General features: G+C 38.8%; 1 long non-coding RNA gene and 1 pseudogene across 1 annotated transcript; one reads left to right on the top strand and one right to left on the bottom strand.

Annotated features, from left to right (window-relative positions):
• The first annotated feature begins 1542 nt into the window (after positions 1-1542).
• LOC121136143 lies at positions 1543-17661 on the top strand. Its single transcript, XR_005873267.1, has 4 exons — positions 1543-1816; positions 6841-6900; positions 7888-8007; positions 17450-17661. It is a non-coding gene; the product is annotated as an uncharacterized LOC121136143 (long non-coding RNA).
• Positions 17662-18054: 393 nt separating this feature from the next.
• Positions 18055-19102, bottom strand: LOC121136144 (annotated as a pseudogene).
• Between the last annotated feature and the right edge of the window lie 7540 nt (positions 19103-26642).

Here is a 26642-nt window from a genome sequence, read left to right on the forward strand (position 1 = left end):
GAAAACATCTTCACCAGATTAAGAAAGCCACCATCACTGGAGATGGCTAGTAGAAAACTGGTAGACTAAGGGGTGACCTGGTTTTAATTAGAGAGAGAAGGTAAAGGGGGAAAAATGTGACATCAGGAGGAATTTTGTTAATGGTGTTCCAGGAGATTTAACAAAAGGATTGGAGGCATTTAGAAGGATAAGGTCAAATTAAAGGCTGCACAGAGCCCTATGAGATGTGATTCTAAGTATTGATTATTGACCCCGGGTTAGGGTCAGTGCTGCCTTTGGTGGTTAGAGTCAGCAGTCAACAGGGATGTGTCATGATGGATTAGCCTAGATGGTCTCTCAGGGAAGATGAGTGACTACTAATCTTCATTTAGCACATTGAGGGCATCAAACTCCTTGTCAGAGGCCAGCCTACCATCTCTTTCTGTCTCTCCTGCCTTGTTTGCCAGAGACTCCCAGTTTTCTCTTGTAAGATGACACTTGTTCTTTATGTGATATGAACCCTTCTTTGCTGGTCTTTCTTTAAAATTGGTTATTTTCTATCCTTCTTTATACCTTTTTGTTCCCCTCTCTAAAGGTATATAAAACACCCCCAAATGACATCAGATTTTTAGATTTCAACTCTGATCTCATCACCTTGTCAGTGACATTTTATGAAAAATTTAAGAAGCAAGCAACCATCCTATTTTTTTTAACTCTTAAATCTTAGACTCCAAGAAAAGATTTGGCTAAATTAGAGGAAAGCATTTTTGGAGTGAAATGCTTTGCATAATCTTGAGATTTCTTATCCAGAACTAACAATATCAAGATACAACATTGATAGAAAGATGAAAATGGGGAGACATTTCATTTACTTGCATTTCAGTACCCATCACTGACCTTCTTGCTAGATGTTGTTTATAATGAAGCTTTCACCTGTATTTGTTCCCATGTGCAGGAATTCATCGCTCTTCATGTATGATGTTGGAACAGTTCTTATCATATTTCCTGTCAGTCACTTTTAAATTATAATTCATGATTTAGTTATAAATTCTGATTTAGATTATCTAAAAAATATAACCTCTCTCTATATTCTTCATGTACAATGCATTTATTCCTCTGGGAATATCAAGCTGCAACCAGGGAAGATAGTGACTAGTAGATTCATACTCAAAAGATGGACATTTTGTATTTCACTAGCACATTCACTAACACATTAATCCACTGAACTTCAAATCAGTTGTTAAAAATTTTAAGGCTTATTTGAGTAGTTCATAGAAAACTCTTAATATGTTAGACAGCAGAATACAAATCCAGAGATTGAATAGCTAGACAGCCTGGACCCTCATCTTAAGTCTACCACTTATTAGATTATTGATGTGGTCCTATTTATTCTTTATCTATATTTTTCATTCATAGACAGACTAACCATAGTACCATTCTCTTGTACTTTCTGAGGAGTTCAGATGAGGTAGCACATGTTTAAGACAGTGTCTCAAACAATTATTACTATCTATGTACTTGTCATCATTAGGATTTAAGGAGCTGATTCCCTTGTGCCATCGTTTCTAAGTAAGACGGAGGTATGAACGCAGGGATGAGAGGTTCAGGCGAGACAAGGCTCAAAGCGAGCAGAAAAGATGGGCATGTGGCTGAGACCGGCTCACCATGGCAATTGGTTGTCTGCTGTGGAACACAGTCTTATAGTCAACGTTAATGTGACTGGCACATTCCGAACAAGGGGGAAGCATAGTTAGAATTGGACGAGTTCGGTTGTGTTTACTTCTGCAGCAGCATACTGAGTACATGGAAGGAAGAAGAGACCAGAGATCGGAAGCTAGTAAGTAGTGGTTATAACCCGAAACCATCACATCCTGGAAGCCTGTGCTCTTGCCACAGAGCCCTTCTCTACTGGTTTTCAGGTTCCAGGCCTCCTGCCTGCATCTTTTGTAAGGAGGTAGCTTCCTTTGGTTCTTGCTTGCCTTGCAGATCTGCCGTTTAGCATAGCAGTGTGTGAGAAATGACAGTGGAAGGAATTTAAAGGAAGGTCACTACCTTTCCTTACTGACCACAGGGCTGACAGCTCCAGGAGGCTCCGGCATCCAACCCCGGGTTACAGGTTATCTGTGTTCTGCCTTTACCTCCTATTGGAGTCTGAGTCTGGAAGACAATTTCTGTGAATTCCTGCAAAGCAAACTTACCCTCTGGATAACATCAATTTTTGTTTAAAGCATAAAATTTGTTTTTCTTTCCTATGAAAAATCAGAAACAGATAGTTTCTTTATATGAACTGTATTTTATGAAGGTCATAATTTAACCAGTGTTTAGCAATAAACCTTTAGACTTTGGTAACATTTTGCTCTCCAAGTTTCTAAATTTAAGCTTATTTTGCTGATTTTGAGCTTAAAATTACATCACATTTTTGCATTTCTGTAGATATGACTGCCATTAGAAAATCCTATTTAGAAACACTACCCAGGATTTTCTCATTTGTTCAAGGTCAAAATGAATATTGTAGTTTAGAATTTAGTTTTTGATTCAGCAAAAGGGAAATGTTAAAATATAATTTGCATGTGAATTATAGAGGGCAATTCACATTAATGATGGCAATTGAGAAAGTTTTGTACATAAAGGGGGGCATTTATCAGGTCATTGATGTTTGTATAATGCGCAGGTTCTGTTTGAGTCCACACACTTTGGAGAATAAGCTTTTCAAGTATTAACTTTTGTCTAGAGTCTAAAAGATCATAATTCTAGCTTATAAACAGCTTGGATAATGACAGTCATTATAATTAGGTGCAAAGGCATAAACCCTAGGAGTGATAATGTGTGTGAGGTTGAGGACTGTCATTTATAAGCCATTAGGATGATTTTAATGTGTTATAGTCACATATATTTTCTTGCTTTTAATGATATTTATGGCATGCATAATTTGAGTTTATACTAATGGTTCCTATTGTACATAGATACAAAATATAGAATGTATAATCAAATTATAAAGCATTTATCCTTAGAATACTGGAAATTTGAAGATAGCACTAAGTGAAGTTACAATAGGGTCATAGTCATGTGTTTATAATCTGTGGAGATAATGTGTGCTAGCTGAATTTATTTTTAAGTAGAAAGGAAATTTTTAACAGTTAAGTTATCCTATCCTTGTTAATTTGTTTCTGGCCCACAAAGTCTGAATGTGGTAAAACAGCAAGCTGTGAAACCCTTAATAGTGGTATAATTATTAATCTCAACAGGGAGCCCAGAAAAAGCGACTTAATAATTTAATTTATATTTTGCCTTACTTTTCTCTTTTGAATGTGAAAGAGCAGTAAATGGCTGTTGATGTGCAGTGGGGTGACTGAATTATACAGAAGAAGGATTGTGATAAAATGATGTGTATTTAACCTTTTGCTTTTTGTACCTTTTTGAGTACAGAAAGTTTGGAAGCAACAGTACACCCTGTTGTTTAACTGCCTTTAAAAATGTTTGTGCAGAACAAATAACTTACTTTTATGGCTCCTTTGGATGCTAAACTGTGGAACAAAACCAAAAGACATCCTGACTGCCAAAACAAATGAAGAAAATTATTTTCCATACTACTTTGGCAGAGCATTTACACATGATTACTTTAAACATGTAACTTTATATTTTTATGGAAGTCATTTTGTCTTATTTTGACACCCAGTTAACTTTTGGCTAAAGTCTTGAGCATGTTAAACTATTAAAACCCTCCTAACAAAACTAGAACAACAGAGCTTTGAGGAAAATTTCTCCATAGATTGGACTTTACTGTAGAGTTTATAGACCAATTTCATCAACCTCTTTCCAATCAGAATGGCTTGATCAGTTTCTTTTTGTCTGATTACACTGGCCCTACTAGTTTTTGAACACTTAGTCCATTGTCAGTATGCTATAGTATTTCTACCCTGATAAAACTGGAAATTTTTACTTTTCATTTGACCTTTTTGGGGGCATTTTCATGCCTGTGAACTGTATCTCTTAGAGTTCACAATGAGATCTCTAGGTGGACTGTCTTTATAAAGAATGTGATAAAGGTGCCAATCATCAGACACTGAATAAATAGACCGTCTAAATCATGGGTTCAACTGACATTAACAGGCTTACTTCCTCGTATTCTAATAAGAGAGCTAAAATTACATATATAAATCATTGTAGTATTTGTACAAACAAGAACGCCATAGGGGATCAAAGTAGAAAAAGATAGATATCTGGAAAGGCTTTGTTGAGAATCACGTTGCAAAACATGCTTGCAAGATTAGATTTGTCATCTTCAGGTTAATTGCCCTCCTTAGGTTTGTTCTAGGACCAATACATATTCTGAAAATTCTAGAAAGGGTATTTATTATCACCATTACCACATAGTACACTCTTTTTTATTTGATCCATATTGTGAAGGGCCTGAGGTTTTCGATTATATTCAAGGCAAGTTTGTTGGTATGGTTTCTGAGACTCGTATCAGAAAGCATTACCCTCCTGGGCCAGAGACAAAGGAGTCTTGTTACTTAAGCAGCAGGCAGCAAGAGTCCCAGGTCAGGTTCTGCAGCGGGGATGGATAGAAGCCTCAGCAGACACTGCTAGACGGTGAATGGTGAATGTTTTACACTTGAGGAACCTCAAGCTCAGAAAACCTTTCGTCATTAGGCGGCAGGAGAGACTGTCAGCAAAAATGTCTTACCTCTGGCCAGAGAGACCTACTCTTCATTTCCCTGATCATTGAACAAATTTCCCTTTTACCCTTACATAAATTTGAATATGTGCCTTCCCTAGCTATTTGGAAAGATAGTCTGGAATAAATGGCATCAGAAGATAAGTAGAAATGCTTTGAGATTCGCCACCAAAACAGTGTGTTTGGAAATAATCACTATGAAACAATAAGAGAATTATTCACGTGGTACTGTGTTCTCAGAACACAATTTAAAAAATCGTCTTTTTATAATGAATATAAAGTGAAAAAGAAGGATGGTAACATTTTGGAGATTTCATATCTAATATGTATGTTAAGGATAGAAGGAATTATTCTAAGTTGTTGATTATCTGTATTCTAATTTCTTTATATCAATAAATGAAGTCATGAAATTATAGACATCTGAAATGAGTTTTATTTTGTTTAATATATATCGTATATATGCATATATGCATATGAAGTCTACTTTCAGAAATGAATTTAAATAAGTTATAAATTCAGAGTAAGGTCATAATTCTCAACTTGGTAGAAAAGGTTTTACAAATGATTGTAGAAAATCTCTCAGGGAAATGAGCTTTCTTTCAAATGTAAATGCTAGATCAGGTAAAGATCATAAATACTGCAGCTTCACTTCCAGGGCACACAGCATCAGCTGTGGCTTCACTTCCAGGACACACGGCATCAGCTGTGGCTTCACTTCCAGGACACACACCATCAGCTGTGGCTTCACTTCCCGGACACATACCCTTGACACTTTTATGCAATATCTTGACTCAGGTCATAAATTATAACTGGTTTTTATTTTCACCCTTTGCTCTTTGGGGGCCTGTCAGCCAGCTTCCCAATAAACACACACATTTCTTATGAATGCCAGGCCTTAGCTTGGCTTACTTCTAGCCAGTTTTTCTTAATTTCAGTTATTCCATCTACCTTTTGTCTCTGGGCTTTCACCTTTCCCTATTCTATTGCTTGCTTTAATCCTTATTCCATGTCTGACGGTGTGGCTGGGTGGTTGGCTCCTGGTGTCCTTTTTTACCTTCTATTTATTCTCTCTGCCTAGTGGCCCCACCCATTCCTCTCTTTGTTGTGTAAGGCAGCACTGAGACAAGGCTTCCAGGACTGGTTGCAAACTCGCCGTGTAGCCGTCCAAAGCTGCAGCGTGTCTGTGACGTGTTGCTGAGTGATGCATTTACCATACTTTCATACTCTCCTTTGGCCCAAACATTACTAAGAGTCCAGAACACTGATTTTCTGTGCTTGGTGGTAAAAATAAGAGGAACTCAAAGAATTCGAGGAGAGGCTTGTCTTGACACCATGAGTAGTCTTGTTCACCAACAAATTGGAAATCAGAGATTCCAGCAGGTGAAATATGGAATAGAGTAGGTGCCAGAGTGGCTGGTTCTGCAGGTGAAAGCTGAACAGAACCACCAGGAAGACGAGGGATTCCCAAAAAGACAGCATCAAGTGAGAGTTTACAGAGAAGTTTCTTAATCACTCTGTTGTGCACAAATTCTGAACCCCCAAATCACCAAGAAGCCCATTTCAATGCAAAAGCAGAGTCTTTTATTGAAGTTACTTAATGAGCTAAACCCATTAGCTCGGGCCCTTCATCCATCCACCATGGTGGATGGCTGTAGAAAGACCCTGAGCTACCTGGAGGCAGGGAACTTAAAAGGCAGCATAAGGGGAGTGTCTAGGGGTATGAAATAGCTTCAGGATTGGTGCGCTTCCAGGATGACTTGCCCTGTGTTGATTGGTCAAATGGTTGTTATGGCCCATAGGCCCTCCCAGGGCAGTTGCTGTGCTCTGCACATCACTGTTATGCACTGTCCTTAAAGCATACTCAGAGTCATGAAGCACAGCCCTGCCAGCTAGCTTCTGATTGGTTCCTTACCACGAGGAGGGCATCTGACCTCCTAGTGATCAGGACAAGAGCAGCAAGGTCCTGCAAGCACATGTTGACCTGTCACGACTGCTGAAATGGGAGGGGGGCTGGTCACTACAATACAATTATCCAAAGAAGATAAGGTTTACTTATCTTCTCAGAAAGTAGAACAAAATGGATTGCAAATAATAGACTGGATTGAAGAAGAAAACAAAATGGTTTTTAGTGAGTTTTACTTCTATACACAGTTGCCATAACAATGCCTTATCTTCAATTTCAGATACACTGGCCTAGTCCACCATCGAAAGTCGAAGAATGCATAATGAAAGGAAAAGACACAGTAAGTACTATTCATTGTAGATTAAACAAATCATAGATTTTATTCTGGGTTGCCTATAAAGTATTGAATCACTAAAGTTTTATTTATTTTCAAAGACATAGATGAAATGTTTCAAAAAGAAAGAAGGCATACAATAAATGCATTACTCTATAAGACTAATCTTAATGTAGAGTTAAAAGATAATAGGATACCATTGTTACTGTAGCATGAATTTAAAAATTGATGTGTTGTTATATTGTGTGTATGGATGTTTTGCGTACATGTTTCTAGCGGTTAGTGTCACATATATATTTAAATATTCCCCAAATTACATACATGTGAATTTATGATTTTGAGTTTATGAGCATTATTTTGTCTATCAAAACTCTGTGGTACCATTGAAGACTTCTACATCTGAGGGCATATTTTCTTTAAATAAATATTAGAAACTATATTTTAATGCTTACTTTATTAGGGCATTTAGGTATTGTGATGTAATCTTTGTCAGAATTACTTTTGCCAGTTAGGAACTTTCAAACTATTAAATATTTCTATAATTCCCTACTGTCCACATGCTATATTTTCTTAAGAATTAAGACTGTTCTGTAATTGCTGGATTTCTAATTTTATGCTGGTTCCTTGTTTATAATGGTCTTAAAAATAGCAGCAATGGGAATTCTTTAAATACGTGGGGAGGGTATTGAATGCAAGTCATTATGATTGAATACATTTGTAAACATTGGTTTTATATCCTCGACTGTGATAGAATACTGCAAAAATGATTTACAGAACGGCAACACTTGTAAAGTAGCTCACATTTCACTGCTCATTAAAAGGTGTGTCCCTCACTCTAGCTCCTTTCTTCCAGTTTCTCATCTTTATTCCAGTCTCTTTTCCTTTCCCTCCCAATTCAGACTCCCTTCCAAGGTTTAGGGACCACAAAGATCAAAGGCATGGTAACATCTGTTTCATTCTAAACCACACTTGTCCTTTGTGCTTCTGCTTTAGAATGACTGTGCCAATTACGTTCGGGTTTTGCATCACTACAACAGGACACACCTTCTGACCTGTGCTACTGGCGCCTTCGATCCACTTTGTGCCTTCATCAGAGTTGGGTACCATTCAGAGGTAAGAAGTATGTTATAAAAGACAGATTGTGCTGTCTCCCTCAAAAACAAAACAAAACAAAACCATTTGAGTTGTATTTATTTAATGTGCTTGAGGCGGAGGAATGGTCTCCCAGTGTCTTTAAAACCCTTGTCAGCTCTCAGTCTGTGAACTAATTAACTAATTAACTTCATGTGTATTTACTCAGCAAGCAATTTTGTTACCTTAATTTGTCTGCTTGAAACAGATTTGTAACATTAAAATACTTTGTCTTATATACATTTTATATGTATGTATGAAACAGATTAACAAACACTGTACTTGTGAACAAAGATAGATACAATTTATGTATATAAAATGTTGCATGCTGTACTTTATAGAAGAATGTAAAGCTATTTGGTTTTAAAATTGTATTCTTCCTAGCCAGATGATGTGAGAACACAACAGAGGGAAAGATTTCAAAGTAACGAAAGATAAATCTCAGTGTGAGAAAACCATACATCTCTTCACCTAACATACATGAGGCAATATGGTACCACATAGCAATGACTGCAAACCCCACAGCCACTTTTAACAAGATAATGTTTGCCAACAGGAGGTGAAAAGGTTAATCACCATAACCGGTTCCTGCAAGCTGAGTGAACCCTTGACTCTCCTTTATCTTGGACATATTTGTCACATGTGATATCACAATTTCATTCCGCAGTGTGCAAAACAATGTTCTGATTTCTGGAATTGCTGCCTTTCATTTAGATGTGAAGGCATAACTGAATATACATATTCCTTGATTTTATCATTGCATATATATATATAGAGAGAGAGAGAGAGAGGGAGGGAGGGAGGGAGGGAGAGGGAGAGGGAGAGGGAGAGGGAGAGAGAGAGAGAATCTGATACTTACATTCCATTTGTGAAAATGCAGCAGTGAGTATACAATGTATCCTATAACCATATAATAAGAAATACCATTCATGCCCAGCGTTGGAGGCGCTCACCTATAATCCCAGCACTCAGGAGGCAGAAGCAGGTGGATTTCCGTGAGTTTGAGGCCAGCCTGGTCTACAAGAGCTAGATCCAGGACAGCCTCCAAAACAATACAGAGAAACCCTGTCTCAAAAAAAAAAAGAAAAAGAAAAAAGAAATACCATTCATTTATACTAAGATTTCTTTCAGAGAGTACTTGCACTAGTTAATACCCAGGTGCAAACACAATTAGCAACATTAAAGTGCTTAGTAACTGTCTCTAGAGACCTCCCCAGATTGAGGTACATTAGTTGTTAACTATCCTTGCAGAGAGAATTTTTAATTAGCATGCTTTATATATTAGCTTGTCACCCTCAGTTGTATACTAAATGTAAGTATAACATACAAACATATCTCAATGAACTGCTTGAAACATTTAGAGAAGGGACACAGGGATGGCGAATCAGATTACTTCAAGGACAGATTACATAATTGCACAGCAGAAATTCTATAATCAGATTACAAGGAGACATATGCACAGCCAGAATGCATACATTTTTAGTATATATCTGCTAGTGACGTAGTCTGTCTGTTTTCATGTATTAAATGACACCTTTGTTGATCCTTTACTTTCTCTGAGCAGAAGATTCTGGATTAGGACTGTTCCCTTAACCTTTCAGTATTTTAAGATGCTTTGTTGGCTCTATTTTCTTTCTGTTCTTTTAGATTGTACTAAATTTATTAGTTCTTTGAGAATTCCACACAATGTACTTTGATCATGCTCACCCCTACAACTCTTCATTATCCTCATCTACCTAATTTTGTGTCATTAAAACAACAGCAAAAACAATAAATGCAGAACAAAACAAAATCCATCAAGACCAGCTTGTGTTGATCTAAAACTCTTGGATGTGTGTCACTTAGATTAATTGGACTCTGCATTTCCTAGCAGATAGCTCCAAGGCGAGGGATGTGATTCCAAACCCACTTCCCCTCTCCATGCTGGGACTTGGTGTGTCTTGGGCTTGCACAGGTCTTGTAAAGGTTGTCACGGCCACAATGCTATCATAGTCACCATGAATCAATATGTGCAGATGCCCTGCTGTTTCCAAAGACTCTTTTCTTGGTGGTCATCCACAGCCTCTGGCTCTTACAATCTTTCTGTCTCCTGCAATGATTTCGGGACATTGGGAGGAAGATGTGTGGTATATGTGTTTCACTTAGGAGAGAAAATTCTACAGTCTTATTTCCAAAACCTAGGCTATTGGGGGGGTCTCTGTGTCTAATTCTTTTCTTAGTGCAAATATGGTTTCATTCCCATCCATTCTAACTTGTTTGAAGTTGCCTTTTCTTTCAAAATAGTATGTTTCTTTGTTTTCAACAGGTCATCTGAAATGTAGCTCTAAGTGCAGAGGACTTTGGCAAAAGCATAGCTATATTTCTTAGGATATCAAGACATGAATGAGGTTTATGTATCACATATGTTCATGTTTTACAAAATCTTTCTTTGAATATCATTTCTGCTCCATTCAGTCACACATGTCTTCCCTGAAGAGGCTCCAGCATGGATACATATTTGTTTACCTTCTAGGCATCACCCATCTCAAGGGTCACCAGCTCAGTTCACTTTTAGTCATATTTTTCTCTCCTTCTCCACTATGACGGTTCTAGGAATTGAGATCCACTGATCAGGCTGGTGTGGCAAATAAGTCATCTCATCCACAAGGCTTATTTTTATTCTGGAAGAAAAACACTGCACACAGTATTTCTTCGGTCAAACACTCCCCTTTGCTTGTCGTCTTAGCAAATCTGTGAAATACCCTCTGATCACTCAAGAAGACTCTTCTTGAAGTCATCACTCTGCTTCCCATCCTTTCCACTTGACTACAGGCTAAGGATTATTAATTCATGCTATAGCTGAACTTAAAGTCACGCTGTCACTGTTTTCAACTTTTCAGTCGCGGCTCAGGATCTGCTCACATATATAATTCGTTGCATCCAAATAGTTTTTGTAAAAGTTTTCCCCCTTGTTTTATTCACCATGAAAAAGTTGTTGCAATACAAATTACAGTTGTGTTATCAAAGCAGAAGCATTGTGTAATTAAGCTGAATATGTATAGCATTGAATATCTGGTGTCATGCAGTTCACTATGAAAACTACATCTCATAAGAGGAATCTGTAACCCCATGATAATCAGAGTAGTTAGGATCTATTCCCAAAGCACCGTATGGAATCCCAGAACACTATCTGAATAAATGAAAAGCTACCAATTATCATAGTCAAGGAAAATACTTTAATGAAAAGGCTCACAGCGAGTCATTATGTGATGTGTTTGCAAATATTTGAGTTTGTGACATGGAGAATAGTAGGAAATAATGGCAGGGAAAGCTGATGAATGACCTCAATGCCACACTGTGGCACTTGAGAGTTTCTGAAGTCAGAAGTGGAGAAGATGGAATTTTAAGCAGACTACTCATGTGACATGGCATCAGTTGGAACAATTCAAGCAGGAAAAGATGAAGGGCAGAGAGGCATTTGAGGAGCCTATCAGAAGCATCCTGGGAGATCAGAGAGAGAGAACAACATTGCTACCACAGTGGAGAAGGATGTGTGGAGCTGAAGTGAGAAAGTGTTCACCAACAGACTGGGTACAACTTAGCATTTTTATTCAGATGTTGCAAATGAACAGGAATTAGAAGCAGTTCCAGTGAATTTCTTGTTAATCATGGAGATATGCAGCCTTTAACATAGAAACACTCAACTATTCAAATGGTAGATTATTTTTGAGACCGTCACATAAATGCTCAGAATTTCTTAGCTCTATCTTTATTCTCATTTACAGTAATGAAAAATTGAGTTCAGGGCAAGATGGAGTCATTAACAAAGATGTAATCATTCAATTCCCTAGGGAAAAGTGATGGTTGTTCCTGATTCTCTACTACCCATCTTGAGTTTTCCTTCATTTCTCACTTATAGACTGTCTCAGGAATATCCATGGAAACAGAGTGAGTAGAGATTTGGTATAATTAGTTTGGTATAGATTCATACTCATACAGGAGAAAGAGAGATCATGATTAAATTGACAGGCAAATCTCACCAATCAATACTGCTGGGAGAAGAGTTTAGGTTACGGAAAGTCAAATGTGGCTTAATAATGGAGTATTAATTTGTATTTAATGGTGGCAATACAGTTCATGCAATGAAAGAGGTAAGGGAAAAGGTATGGAGAGGTACAGAAGTGCAGAAATTACTTTTATTATTTTACCAGACACAGAACGTAACTTTTACCCAATAGGAGGATAAAACTGCCGTCTTAGAGGTAAGGAAGATAGGGAAGAAGCAAGTGTGTTCAACCAATACATCTTGAATGTCTTATACTAAGGACTATTTTTCAGAATTCGGACACAAGCTGGAAGTATACTTCATTATTTATCCCCCACCTCCTCCAGTGTGTATGTATATTTGCATGCATATCATAATCTTCTAGTATGAAGATTTGATATGCATGCCTAGGAGAGTTTGAATAACCAGCCTAAATGCAATGCCCAGGTACCTCAGAGTTGGAAATCTAATAAAGGATGAAAGTCTACAAAGATAAATGGGGGGAATAGGGAGGTAGGAACAAAAAAGGGAGAGTGAGCTGCAAAGAATGATGGGGGTTTAAACACTGTAGTGTTTAATGCTTCATAGGGCTGCTGTTCACACAGTAGACAGGCAGCAAGTTAGAGATAGGCAAAAGCAGTGCATCTCACTGTAGTATGAATGTGAACATTGGCCTTCTGGAACATGACTGAAGCCAGCCTGCTCTTGAACGTTGATCTCTTTCCTTGTCTTTTGCTTCTATTATTTTAACTTCTAATTAGTAAAATATATAAGTACAAGAAGTACAAAAATGTAAACATCAAATTATATGGGACGGAAGAGGTAGCTTACTGATTACTGATTATGATCACTGGCTGTTCTTCCAGAGGACCTGGGCTTAATTCTATACTCATGGTGATTAACAAGCATCTCTAGTTCCAGGGAATCCAAGACACATATGCAGACAAAACATGTATACACATAAAATAAAATAACTGCATCCTAAAAATTTACATTACTGTCTGTTCTCTATTTTTTACAAATGGAATATTTCTGGTAACTAACACTCTAATCGTTTTTCTTATCCTCTTTCTTGGAAAGTTTAATATTTCCTCCTTGTTTATTCTCTTCATTTATTTTTATCTTATTTATTTAAAAATATTTTTTCTTTCTCTTTCTGCATCTTTCTGTATTCTGTCATGATGTGTCTTGATGAATTTATAATTTTGGTCCACATTGTTTTCTTTGTTTGTTTTTTATTTGTTTGTCCTGGCTGTTCTGGAACTCACTCTGTAGACCAGGCCTCTGTCTCCTGAGTGCTGGGATGAAAGGCCTGCCACCATCTCTCCACTGCCCTGCCCATATTGTTCTTTTATTCTACACTTTTCTTTTCTTTTTTTCATGTTCAATGCAGCTTTATTCATAATATCCAGAAACTGGGAACAATCTAGATGTTCCTTCCCTGAAGAATGAATAAACAAAACATGGTACATTTGCACAATGGAGGCACTTTAAAAAAAGTGAAATCATGAAATTCACAGGTAAATGGATTGAACTAGAAAAAATATCCTGAGTGAGATAACCAAGACCCAGAAAATAAATATGTTGTTTAATCATTGATAAGTGGATATTAGCTATTAGCTAAATGACACCAAGTTAGAATTCACAGATCCAGAGAGGTTAGGTAAAGAGGAGGGATCTAGGAGGTAGTGTATGGGTCTCCTTGGGAAGGGAAAATAGATATTTCCGGTGGACTGGAGGCAGGTGGGGATGGGAGGAGAAGGTATCAGGTTAAGGGTGATGGGATGGGAGGAGAGAGGGTGGGGAGAGATGCTGGAACTCGGGGGCATTTGAAGGGGTGGTGTGGAAACCTAGTTAACTAGAAACTTCTGGAATCTATGAAGATGACCCCAGTGAATACTCTTAGTAATGGAGGATACAGAGTCTGAACTGGCCATCTCTTGTATTCTATATTTTTCTAATTTCAGCTTCTATGTAAATACTAAGTTATATTTCTATAAATTTTCTGCTGTCTTTTGACTACCTCCCATTGTCTGTAGTAATAGTACTGCATTTCTTGTTTTATTTTCTTGTAGCCCTGAACTGGATTCAGCTAGAACCTTTTTCTATTACTCATTTTGTATATAGTTAGTTTTGCTGAACTTTAATAAGGGCAGTAGGACTCAAAATCCATGTCTACCTTCACAATGTAGGATTCACCATTGCGGTTTTGTGAATGTCCAACTTGTGGCTATGTATGTATATTCCCATGAATCGTATTCCTGATCTTTTAATCTGAATATTAATACTACTTTCTCCATGACTCTATATATCCCTTTCTTGGACAAGCTTTTTAAACTTCCAGAAGTGATAAAGATGCGATAACTTGGAGGCTCATGGATCTGTATCCTACCCCAAAGTCCCTTGCAATCATTGGGAGATTGGTTCAGCAAAGCTGCCGAGAGTTTCATCTGCTTTCTAAAGTGGTGTTTCTCTGCCAGGAAGGCTCTGGAATCCCATGTTCTCTCTGCTCCTGCAGTAATTTATGGCCTTGGGAGGTCCTTGCATGGGGGTAGCATTTGGAGGCAATTGTGATAGGTGATGTTGAGACTGACTGTGATTTCCCAGCTGCTGGCTGTGTTGTTATGGGGAATTTTTGGAGACTAGAATGCATGCCTCTATAAAAATATAATGCATTTCCCTCCCCTGAAGCAACCTTGTTTCTTATCTAAATTTAAACTGGAAGATAAAAAAATATATAATGCATTACATAAACCACACATTTATGTCCATATCTAGTTTATTCACAACTCAGAGAAAATGGAAACTGCAATAAATATAATGGTTCACACAATAAAAAGCAAACTGTCTGATATAAATTTATGTGTTAGTGGCAAAAACCTTGAGATTCTAGAAAAATCAAAATGGCTTTCAAAATGTAAAAGCTCTCTTAGGACAGTGTTTTTAGCAAAACAGTGTTAGTATATTCCTAATGGTGCGAACTTTCTATTTTATATAACAAATTATTAAAATTGTATCCACTTGCAAAAAAAACACAAGTATATATAGCATAGTTTTCATGGGGGCAGGACACCAGGTAGTGTTCACAGCTGATTCTTCTGCTCGGGTCTCCCAGGCTGAAATAAAGGTGTACCCAGATTCTGACATCTCTGGTCATGTTTGTGTTGATATTGGCATAATTTGATTTAAAAAACTTTCTGAGACTGGATTTCTCTGTATTGTTTTGGATGCTGTCCTGGAACTCACTCTATAGACCAGGCTGGACTCGAACTCACAAAGATCCACCTGCCTCTGCCTCTGGAGTGCTGGGCGTGTGCCACCAATGCCCAGCTGATTTTAAATTCTAAGGATGATATCTCCATCCTTTTGATGGCTGTCCTCACCTGGGAAAGACCACAGTAGATCCTCTACCAACTGTCTTTACTATAGCATGGGAAATCCCTTCTCTGGGGTCTGTAGGAGGAAGTCATGTAATGAAACTTATTCCCATCTACTGTGCAGCAGGAAGTAACAGTAACCCAGGGAATGATTCCCAACCATTTCACAGGACCCACCCACCACACCCAAGGGAAGGGAATTTCCCAGAAGTCCTTACCTGGGATTGGAAATCCTGGCTGCCACTGGCAATGTTCCCACATTACACCTGTTCTTTTCATCTTTTGTGGACAAAGAGAATGTTTGATTTATACAGATGCTTTTATATAAAATTTCTGAGGGAAACAGGCAAAGACACATTGTGAAGGGCTTGAAAAGAAGTAATTCTTTTCTGAATTTTGTTTGGAGTTTTTTTTTTTGAGGAGGTGGAAGATGAAAAATTCCTTACAGATTCAATGAAGGTTACAGGATGACTATACGGGCCATCTCCAGAATTTGTATATCCAAATATGGAAAAAAATTGATTGTCCTTGAAGGCATATGTTTTTAAATGTAGACTGCTCTCGTGTTTTATAAGTAGAGAGCATATTTTTTCAGTGTAATTTTATTTAAAGCATGTTTATATCACTTTTTAAATATGCAGACTAAATTAGTCATGCAAATGTACTTTGCACCAAAGAGAATTACAAATGAACTTTAGGAATTTCGGCATGTGATTTTGATAAGTCTCGCCTCCTGTGAAGTTTGGATGTTATTGGCTTTGCAACTGTCAGGGCTGTATGCCTACCTCTAGAAGAGAGCAAATATACTGGAAAATATGTTAGGACAGCACCCAAGTAACATTCTTGCCAGGGTGCATGTGTACCTTGTATACTGTAAATAATTTTTCTCCTAGTTATGTATGGACTTTCTGAGGATTCATATGTTTTAAATATTATCTTGCATCTCTCTTAATGTTGGAAACTCAATTTTAATGGAGATGGGAAGAATGTACATCTAAAACATTGTAAAACATGGGCCTTATAAATACATACTTTTTGTTGCTTGCTTATTTGTTTGCTTTGATACAGGGTCTTGCTATGTAGCCCAGGTTGGCCTAAAATTCATTACCCTCCTGCTTCAGGGTCCCGAGGTCTAGGATTGCAAACATGTGGCATCCTGGCTAGGAATATGGCTTTTTAAAATAATGTATGTTTTTCTCATGGGTGTTTCATAAATGTTTCTTTTCTTAATACATTGATCTTTTTTTCTGTTTTTAGTGCACAGTAACAACCCTACTACAATGTTAAAATAATTTCATAACAGATATTAAATTTTCAAAATTTGTCCATTAGCATTATTTATCTGAAACCAGTATTTTATTTTAAACAACTATGGTCAGTTTAGTCACGCATTTAATATTCTCTGCATTTTACAAAGAAGTATGCCTATCTTGATTTAACAAAACAGTAGATTCCAAATTTGTTCTTTTGATGTTTCTGTTAGATATATTTACTTTTCATTGTTTGGATAGAATTTTCAATAATAGGTCAAAAATAAAGATATGGAATTAAATACAACCTGTAAATTTTTAATGGGAAACTAGCTCACGTTTAATTGTGATATTTTAAAATTGTACAAGTTTCTTTTTACATCTGCCCTCACATCCCATATTTAGAGTCTTAAAATGAAACATGACTAATCACAGGTTGAATGGTTTTAATAAGCTCACCCCTTCAGTTGCTATATGAAGCATCCAATATTCCTTAAAACACCCATGAGTCTCGGCAGTGGCCAACAGTGAATTTCATCTTCAGGGTTAAGAAGTTCAGATTCTTTGAGCATTCTGTGATGTGGTGGCACTTTTCCAGAACTGGTACTGCCCCATACTTGGGGAACTTAAATTGTACCAGTGAAAAAAGCAGTTTCCCCTTCAAGGAGAAGAAAGAAAAACCAAATTCCTCAAAACTCAGCTAGTTTAGCTGGGGTCTATCTGTCCCATTTCTTCAAGTTCTTTTTCTTTTTCCCTTCTTTCCTTTTCTGCAGCAGAGCAAGAGAGACCAAAACCTAATGTGAGTTACAAAAAAATGAGACAGCGATGGCTATAGAAGGAGTGACCTGGAGCTACTGGAATGCTCCTTTACCTCCCACATCCAATGTATGTGCTTCACAGAAAAACAGTAGCAACAACTTCACAAAATACAACAGTTAAAATTACAAAGCCCATTCATCCAGGGGTGCTAGAAGGCAGGAAGAAGTGCGAGGGTAAGTGATGCAGGGATATGTAAAAAAAAATGTAGTCAGTCAGTCCAGGTACAAGAGCTGGCAAGTGCTAGAAACAGCTGGAAAACTCCCGTCCTTTCAGAGCTAGGGTGGAGGTAAACACACACACACACACACACACACACACACACACACACACACACACACACACACACACACACACACACCAAAACCCCCACATAATGAAGTCGGGAAGATTCTGCCTTACTGCACCAGAGACAAAAATTCCAATTCATCCAAGGGAAGGGAATATGCAGAGAGGGCTCTTGACAGTGGGTTCTGCCTTCCGTGGCAGGGGGCGGAAAACAGAGAAAGAGCTGCAATCCTACCCCCAATCCCACCCACTCATCCCCTTTGGACAGCAGGACTTAGTGGCCTGCACCAGCTTTCAGTTTGGCAGGAGAAGGATGTGGAGAAGGGAACTTCTCTGAAGGGGATGAGCTGTTCCGGGCTGACTGCAGGTAGACTATCTTGTGGAAAAGTCTGTTACTTAAAAAGACCACCAAGGAGAAGAGGCACAACTGGAAAAGATGCTTTTCCAGCAGTCTTTGCTTCATTGGCGCTGACGATGAATGAAGGAAACAGGATAGAGAAGAGGCAGCCACTGATATTATAGGAGGACCGCACTGCCGTGAGGAAAGCCAAGGGCAAGCCAAATACAAAGTAGTAAGGCCGATTCCTTTCTATGTTTGACAATCGCTGGCGCGTTTCAATTCCTTTATTGAACCAATGGTACTACTCAAAGCAGTACAGTGAGTAGAGACCAGACACATGCAGCGGACTAACCAGCTGCCCCACAAGATGGATGGGGAAGAGACTCACAAACATCCCCCGAGTAAGGAAAAGTGCCGGTAGTCAAAGGTTGAAGAGCATGTCAGCAATTATTTTGCTGACACTGGGAAATGAATGAGGTTTCCTCCCAGATACTTCAAATTCCAGGTCATCTGTATCTTGGAACCAAATGGCATTCACCACTTAGCTAAGCACAAACAGGCGGAGCCTCCGAAGAGCAATGAAAACTGATGTGAGGAAGAATGCCAGCCATGACCAAACATCCCTGTGCAGTGATGGATCACCAATAATCCGGGCCATTACTGATTGAAGCACAGGAAGAAACATTGGGTAAAACAAGAGGAGACTGATAATACTGCACCGTTCCGAGCACAACGCTGTAAGATTCTACTAACAATACGAGGCTCACCCTCTTGTTTCTACTCCACACTCTGGGCACTCCTCTGGGCCAAGACACTACCTGCCCTTTTTCGGCGTTGCTCCTCTCTCTTCTGCTGGATCCTGGCATCTAGCTTTGAGATGGTATAGATGCCCCAGATGGAGTCTTAGATTCCCCTGCCAAGGTCCTGCAGAAAGGTTTTGACACTGTCAGCCATCTTTTCACTGCCTCGACAATTAATAACAGAGAGAAAGTACCCCCAAATCTCTCATCATGGAGGGCTCCAGCCCAGGAGCTCGCCCATCGAGGTTTGGTTCGCCTGTTCCAAGCCCGGCTGCCGGCTCGGCCCCGGTGCTCCCAGAGCTGGGGCGGCGACCACACTGGGCATGCCCGGTCTGTACGGGGAATTTGTAAATTTTTATAATCATTAGCTATCTGAATAGAATAGTTCCTTGAAAGTTGTATTTAACAACGTTTATACATTTATACAGCATTTATGTTCTTTAGATATTAAGTTATCATTTGCTTAATGAAAAATATCCAAATGACAATTTATACCAAGATTGCTCATACACTGACACATGTATGTGGCATGGTTTGTTAATTTAAAGTGTGTCCATACTTTCTTACGTTTTCATTTCAAATAAGTGACAGAAATATAAAGAATTATTATTTTTGGACTTGTGTTTCATTTGAGCTCAGTGATTTTTGTTTTGTTCTCAGGTGTAGATGGGATTTGTGTGCCATGTATTACTTTTACTAGAAAATATAATAGAGATTAAGGGCAATAAAATGGTGATCATTTGATGATATACATTTAAAGTGTATTGTACTATACATTGGAATGGATATTAAATGTTAAATGTAGAAGAGAACATTACAGTAAGATAGCAGCTATCAACTATAAATGTTATATGGTTAGTTCTTTAAAAGAAGACTTTTTTGTGTAAGCCATTCCAAGTCTTACCATATCCAGATAATTAGTGGTAAGTTACAATTGAAAGACAGTAATGGTCATTTTAAGAGAAATTATACATCTTCTCTATTGGGATATTAGCCTCTCACTATGTTATTTTATTTTATCCTTCTACACAAAATCACAAGATGTTATTCATTCAAAGGTAAACAGAGCATGGCCAATGCTATCGTCATTATTTTTGTCATTTCTAACATCGCAGGTTTGTGTTAAAATGTCTCAGCAGAGGTTGTTCCTCGACGCCTTCAGCTCCTGCCAATCTTACCAGTTTAAAGCTGGTTAAATTATTTTCCAGGGAAAGGAAAACAGGGTCTTCCTGCTAGGTTTTTGCATTCGTTATCTTTGTCCTGGGAGGCAGTCCCTCTTTCCACAGCCTGGATGTCTGAGACAGTCAGTGTGAAACCGTACTCTGGAGCATGTGTCTGTACGCCTGTGTCTGGGCAGCTCAACAGCCTTCCTGTTGGTCACTGGCAAATGAGAGTCCAAAGCAGGCTCACGCTGAACAGAACTGTAGCTAATTAAAACTAGCAGGCATCATCCCCAGGGAACAGTAAGCTGTCTTGTAAGGATTTTTTTAACCTAGGAAAATGAATGCATGGAAAGAGTCCATTAATGAAAACGAGAAAGTGCCCTAGTGCCCACTCTACACTCACCTCCTCCCAGGCACTCATAGATCTGATTGAGTCATCATCACTCAAAACAGCTCATTGGCACATAGAACACACACACACACACACACACACACACACACACACACACACACGGAGGAGGTGTATTTCTATTCCAGTCATTTACATGGGTGCCTAGTATTTCACGGGATGTGTAGACTATAATGTACTTAACTGTGATTTATCCATGAACTGTAAATCCTGAGGTGACAGTGAACCAGCGAAGAGGAGTGCTAGTGTGGTTGGCTGGGCATCTATGGGGCAAGTGAGTGCTCATGGCTGCTGCCCAGCAAGCATTTGTGTCTCTTTCATTTGATCAGACCTTATACGCTGGCAGCCATATGCCTAATCCAGTTCACAGATGTGCTCTGGTGCTCACAGCCAGGGTGTCTTGTTTGCCTTCTTTTACAGAGCTTACGTTAAAAAAAAAACCGCTTGGGTTCACACAGTAAATTGTGATTTCTACTGGACCCACATGAAAAGACCAGCGGGAGCCCGGTGCTTGTTGCCACACGACCCACACAGAGGCCTGTGCCAAACAATGTCCCAATAGTTCACGGTCTCCATCGCTCCTCCCCACAATACAGGCTTCCACCAGCCTCGCTGCCTCTTTTTATCTCCACCTGGTTCTGACGGGCATTGACGTTTGTGACTTAAGCTCTAGGAGGACAATATATGTAAAAGCCCCCAAGTACTTGCTTGTCTAAATAGTTAGCCAGTAACTATGCCATGAATGAGTGAGTGAATGAATGATGGTGACCATGATTGTATACCTTGATAACAATGTGATATTTTCAAGAAGTGCAAATGAACAAAGTTCTGTTTTCTTAATACACAAGGTTTCAGATAACTTTGGTGGATTGTTTCGCTTTATTTTTTTGTATTGCCTTATTTGGAAACATTGGCTAAATGATATACAAAATTTAAAAAATATGGACCTTCTCAATATTTTTCTTATGTAGATTTTTGTCTTACTCTTGGAAAGCTTTGGTTGTCACATAGTAAACATTTATTTACTTAATTTGCATTGCAGTCTTTAGAATATAAATTACCAAACCACAAAGAACAGAAACCTTCTTTAAATTCACTTTTAAGTAACTTGTTGTGTGTGTGAATAAAAGCATATGTATGGGTTCTTTTTTAAAATACCCGTGAACAATTTTCAAAAATCTGAACATGTCTGTGTAACCAGCCTGAGAGCAGGAAGTACATGTCCAATGCCTTGCAATGTCATACCCCTTTCCAGTACTGTTCCTTCACACAGCCTCTGTTCTGATTCTGGCAAGTGGCTTACTGCTTTCAGAGTGCAGTAGCTTCGTTCACCTTTTTTTTTAAATCAATAATATACTGAGTTATGTTCCCAGTGTATAATGGCAGATCTCATACTACTATTTTACACCATTTTTCTTGCCTTTTTTTTTAATTGGATACACCTCAACTCATTTTCCCTTCCTTCTTTTCCTCACCTGGAGGGTCATTTACAGTGGTGCTGTCATCTTGCTGTTGTAACTATTCTTGTCCTTGTGGTTTGTGGACATGGATAAGCTCTTACTGAGTCTATTCTAGGAGTACAATTGCCTGTGCTCAGCTTCAGTAAAAGCCACCAGATGAATGTCAGTCACTGTACACTCACCCAAAGCAATGTCTTTCCCTCAATTGTCCACAGGATTGCTTAGTATTTTATCTTTTTTTTTATTTTATCATTTTTTTATTTTAAATAGCTTGTTTTACATGTCAATCCCAGTTCCCTCTCCCTCCCCTCCTCCCGCACTCCCCTTCCCCCCACCCTCCCACCCTATTGCCAAATCCTTCCACATAGGGGATATCAGAGTCTGTCATTTTACTCTGGGTAGGGTCCAGGCACTCCCCTAAGAGTCCAGGCTGAGAGCATCCCTCTTTGTGCTATAGGCACACGAAGATTGTTTGTATATCAGGGATAGACACTGATCCACAGCTCAGGGCCCCATAGGTTGCCCAGGCCTTCTCACTGACACTCACATTTGGGGGGTCCAGATCAGTCCCATGCTGGCCTCACCACTGTCAGTCTGGGGTCCAAGAGCTCTCCCCTGTTCAGATCAGCTGTCTCTGCTGGTTTTGCCAGCCCATTCTTTGCCAATTTGCTCATCACTCCTCTCTCTCTGTCACTGGGTTCCTTGGGTTCAGTTCAGTGATTAATTGTGTATTTGCCTCTGCTTCCATCAGTCACAGGATGAAGGCTCCCGGATGGTTATAGACATCAAGTTCATTATCAGGGATGGGCATTCGAGGTGGTCCCTCCACTATTGCTTAGCTTGCCAATTGGTGTTATCCCTTTAGATCACTCGAGGTCACTCTGGTGCCTGATCTGTCTTCGAACCTATGATTCCCTCTTCCCCCTATTCTACCCCCACCCCCTCAACTTCCTTTTCCCCCATGACCAACTCTCTTCCTCTTCACCCCCTCTCTTCTTCCCAGGTCCCACTCACCCCCACCCCTCGCCGTGTTCCCCATCCATTCAGGGGATCTTGTCTCCATCCTCTTCTCTTGGGTACTATGCATATATGCATATCTTTTAGGTTCTTTCCTGTTTCCCAGACTCTCTATCAGTGGAAGTGCAAACGGGCACTATCCTGATCCATGTCTAAAATCCATATATGAGTGAGTACATACCATGTTTGTCTTTTTGCGACTGGGTTACCTCACTCAGGATGGTTTCTTCCAGTGCTATCCATTTCCCTGCGAATTTCAAGATTCCATTGTTTTTTTCTGCTGAGTAATACTCCATTGTGTAAATGTACCACATTTTCTCTATCCACTCTTCAGTTGAGGGGCATCTAGGTTGCTTCCAGGTTCTGGCTATTACAAATAATGCTGCTATGAACATAGTGGAGCAGATGCCCTTGTTGTATGAACTTGCCTCATTTGGATATATGCCTAAGAGTGGAATTGCAGGGTCTAGTGGTATATTAATTCCCATTTTCCTGAGGAATCTCCATACTGATTTCCAAAGAGGCTGTATGAGTCGGCACTCCCACCAGCAGTGGAGGAGTGTTCCTCTCTCTCCACATCCTCTCCAGCATAAATTGTCTTCGGTGTTTTTGATTTTAGCCATTCTGACAGGAGTAAGGTGGTATCTCAGAGTTGTTTTGATTTGCATTTCCCTGATGGCTAAGGATGTTGAGCACTTTCTTAAGTGTCTCTTGGCCATTTTAGCCTCCTCTACTGAGAATTCTCTATTTAGCTCTGTACCCCACCTTTTAATTGGATCCTTTGGTGTTTTGGAGACTTGTTTCTTGAGTTCTTTGTAAATTTTGGAGATTAGCCCTCTGTCAGATGTAGGGTTAGTGAATATCTTTACCCATTCTGTGGCCTGCCTTTTTGTCTTTTTGACTGTGTCCTTTGCCTTACAGAAGCTTTTTAGTTTCAGAAGGTCCCATTTGTTAATTGTTGATCTCAGTGCCTGTGCCACTGGTGTTATGTTTAGGAAGTGGTCTCCCGTACCAACTCGTTGAAGAGTATCTCCCACTTTCTCTTCTAAAAGTTTCAGTGTGGCTGGATTTATGTTGAGATCTTTGATCCATTTGGACTTAAGTTTTGTACAAGGCGATAAACATGGATCTATCTGCAGTCTTCTGCATACCAGTACCCAGTTATGCCAGCACCATTTGTTGAAGATGCTTTCTTTTTTCCATTGTACAGTTTTAGCTTCTTTGTCAAAAATCAAGTGTTCATAGGTGTGTGGGTTAAAATTAGAGCTTTCAATTCGGTTCCATTGGTCTACCTGCCTATTTTTGTGCCAATACCAAGCTGTTTTCAGGACTATAGCTCTATAATACAGCTTGAAGTCAGGTATGGTGATGCCTCCTGAAGTTCCTTTATTGTATAGGGATTTTTTAGCTATCCTGGGCCTTTTGTTTTTCCATATAAAGTTGATTAATGTTCTTTCCAGGTCCTTGAAGAATTGTGATGGAATTTTGATAGGGATTGCATTGAATCTGTAGACTGCTTTTGACAAGATTGCCATTTTTATTATGTTGATCCTACCAATCCAAGAGCATGGGAGATCTTTCCATTTTCTGGTATCTTCTTTGATTTCTTTCTTTAAAGACACAAAGTTCTTGATATACAGGTCTTTAATTTCCTTGGTTAACATTATCCCCAGATATTTGATGCTGTTTTTGGCTATTGTAAAGGGTGATGTTTCTCTGATTTCTTTCTCAGTCACTTGATCATCTGTATATAATAGGGCCACTGATTTTTTTGAGTTTACCTTGTATCCTGCCACATTGCTGAAGGTGTTTATCAGCTCTAGGAGTAACCTTGCGGAGTTTTTTGGGTCACTTATGTAAACTATCATATCATCTGCAAATAGTGAAAGTTTGACTTCTTCTTTTCCTATTTGTATCCCCTTTATCTCCTTTTGTTGTCTTATTGCTGTAGCTAGAACTTCAAGTACAATATTGAAGAGATATGGAGAGAGTGGACAGCCTTGTCTTGTTCCTGATTGTAGAGGAATTGCTTTGAGTTTCTCTCCATTTAGTTTGATGTTAGTTGTTGGTTTACTGTATATTGCTTTTATTATATTCAGGTACATTCCTGTTATCCCTGATCTCTCTAGGACCTTTATCATGAAGGGGTGCTGGATTTTGTCAAAGGCTTTTTCAGCATCTAGTGAGATGATCATGTGGTTTTTCTCTCGCAGATTGTTAATATGGTGGATTACATTGATAGATTTTCTAATGTTGAACCATCCCTGCATTCCTGGGATGAAGCCTACTTGATCATGGTGGATGATTTTTCTGATGTGTTCTTGAATCCGGTTTGCGAGTATTTTATTGAGTATTTCTGCATCAATGTTCATGAGGGAAATTGGTCTATAGTTCTCTTTCTTAGTTGTGTCTTTGTGTGGCTTGGGTATCAAGGCAATTGTAGCCTCGTAGAAAGAGTTTGGCAGTGAGCCTCATGCTTCTATTGTGTGGAATACTTTGAGGAGTACTGGAATTAGCTCTTCTTTGAATTTCTGGTAGAATTCTGCATTGAAGCCATCTGGGCCTGGGCTTTTTTTATTTGGGAGACTTTTGATGACTGCTTCTTTTTCATTAGGGGTTATAGGTCTGTTTAGATCATTTATCTGTTCTTGATTTAGTTTTGGCAAGTGATATCTATCCAGGAAATTGTCCATTTCCTTTAAATTTTCAAATTTTGTGGAGTACAGATTTTCAAAGTATGCCCTGATGATTCTCTGGATTTCCTCAGAGTCTGTTGTTATGTCCCCTTTTTCATCCCTGATTTTGTTAATTAGCATGCTCTCCCTCTGTCTTTTGGTTAGTTTGGACAGAGGTTTATCTATTTTGTTGATTTTCTCAAAGAACCAACTCTTGGTTTCATTGATTCTTCTCAGTGTTTTTCTGGTTTCTACTTGATTGATTTCAGCCCTCAATTTGATTATCTCCTGGCGTCTGCTCCTCCTGGGGGAGTTTGCTTCTTTTTGTTCTAGAACATTCAGCTGTGCTATTAATTCTCTAGTATGACTGTTCTCCATTTTTTTCATGTGGGCACTTAGTGCTATAAACTTTCCTCTCAGCACTGCTTTCAAAGTGTCCCATAAGTTTGTGTATGTTGTGTCTTCATTCTCGTTGAAATCGAGGAAGTCTTTAATTTCATTTTTTATTTGTTCCTTTACCCAGGGATGGTGCAATTGTGCATTGTTCAATCTCCATGAGTTTGTAGGGTTTCTGCGATTTGTGTTATTGTTGAATTCTAATGTTAATGCATGGTGGTCTGATAAGATGCAGGGGGTTATTCCAATTTTTTTGTATCTGTGGGGATTTGCTATGTTTCCTATTATGTGGTCAATTTTAGAGAAGGTTCCATGTGGTGCCGAGAAGAAGGTATATCCTTTTGTATTTGGGTGGAATGTTCTATAGCTGTCTGTTAAACCCAGTTGGGTCATAACTTCTATTAGTTCTTTTGTTTCTTTGTTAAGTTTCTGTCTGGAGGTCCTGTCTAGCGGTGAGAGCAGAGTGTTGAAGTCTCCTACTATTAGTGTGTGAGATTTTATGTGCATTTTGAGCTTTAGTAATGTTTCTTTCACGAATGTAGGTGCCTTTGTATTTGGGGCATAGATGTTTAAAATTGAGACTTTGTCTTGATGTATTTTTC

This window comes from Mesocricetus auratus, unplaced genomic scaffold (genome assembly GCF_017639785.1).
Source record: "Mesocricetus auratus isolate SY011 unplaced genomic scaffold, BCM_Maur_2.0 Super-Scaffold_100051, whole genome shotgun sequence".
NCBI lineage: Eukaryota > Metazoa > Chordata > Mammalia > Rodentia > Cricetidae > Mesocricetus > Mesocricetus auratus.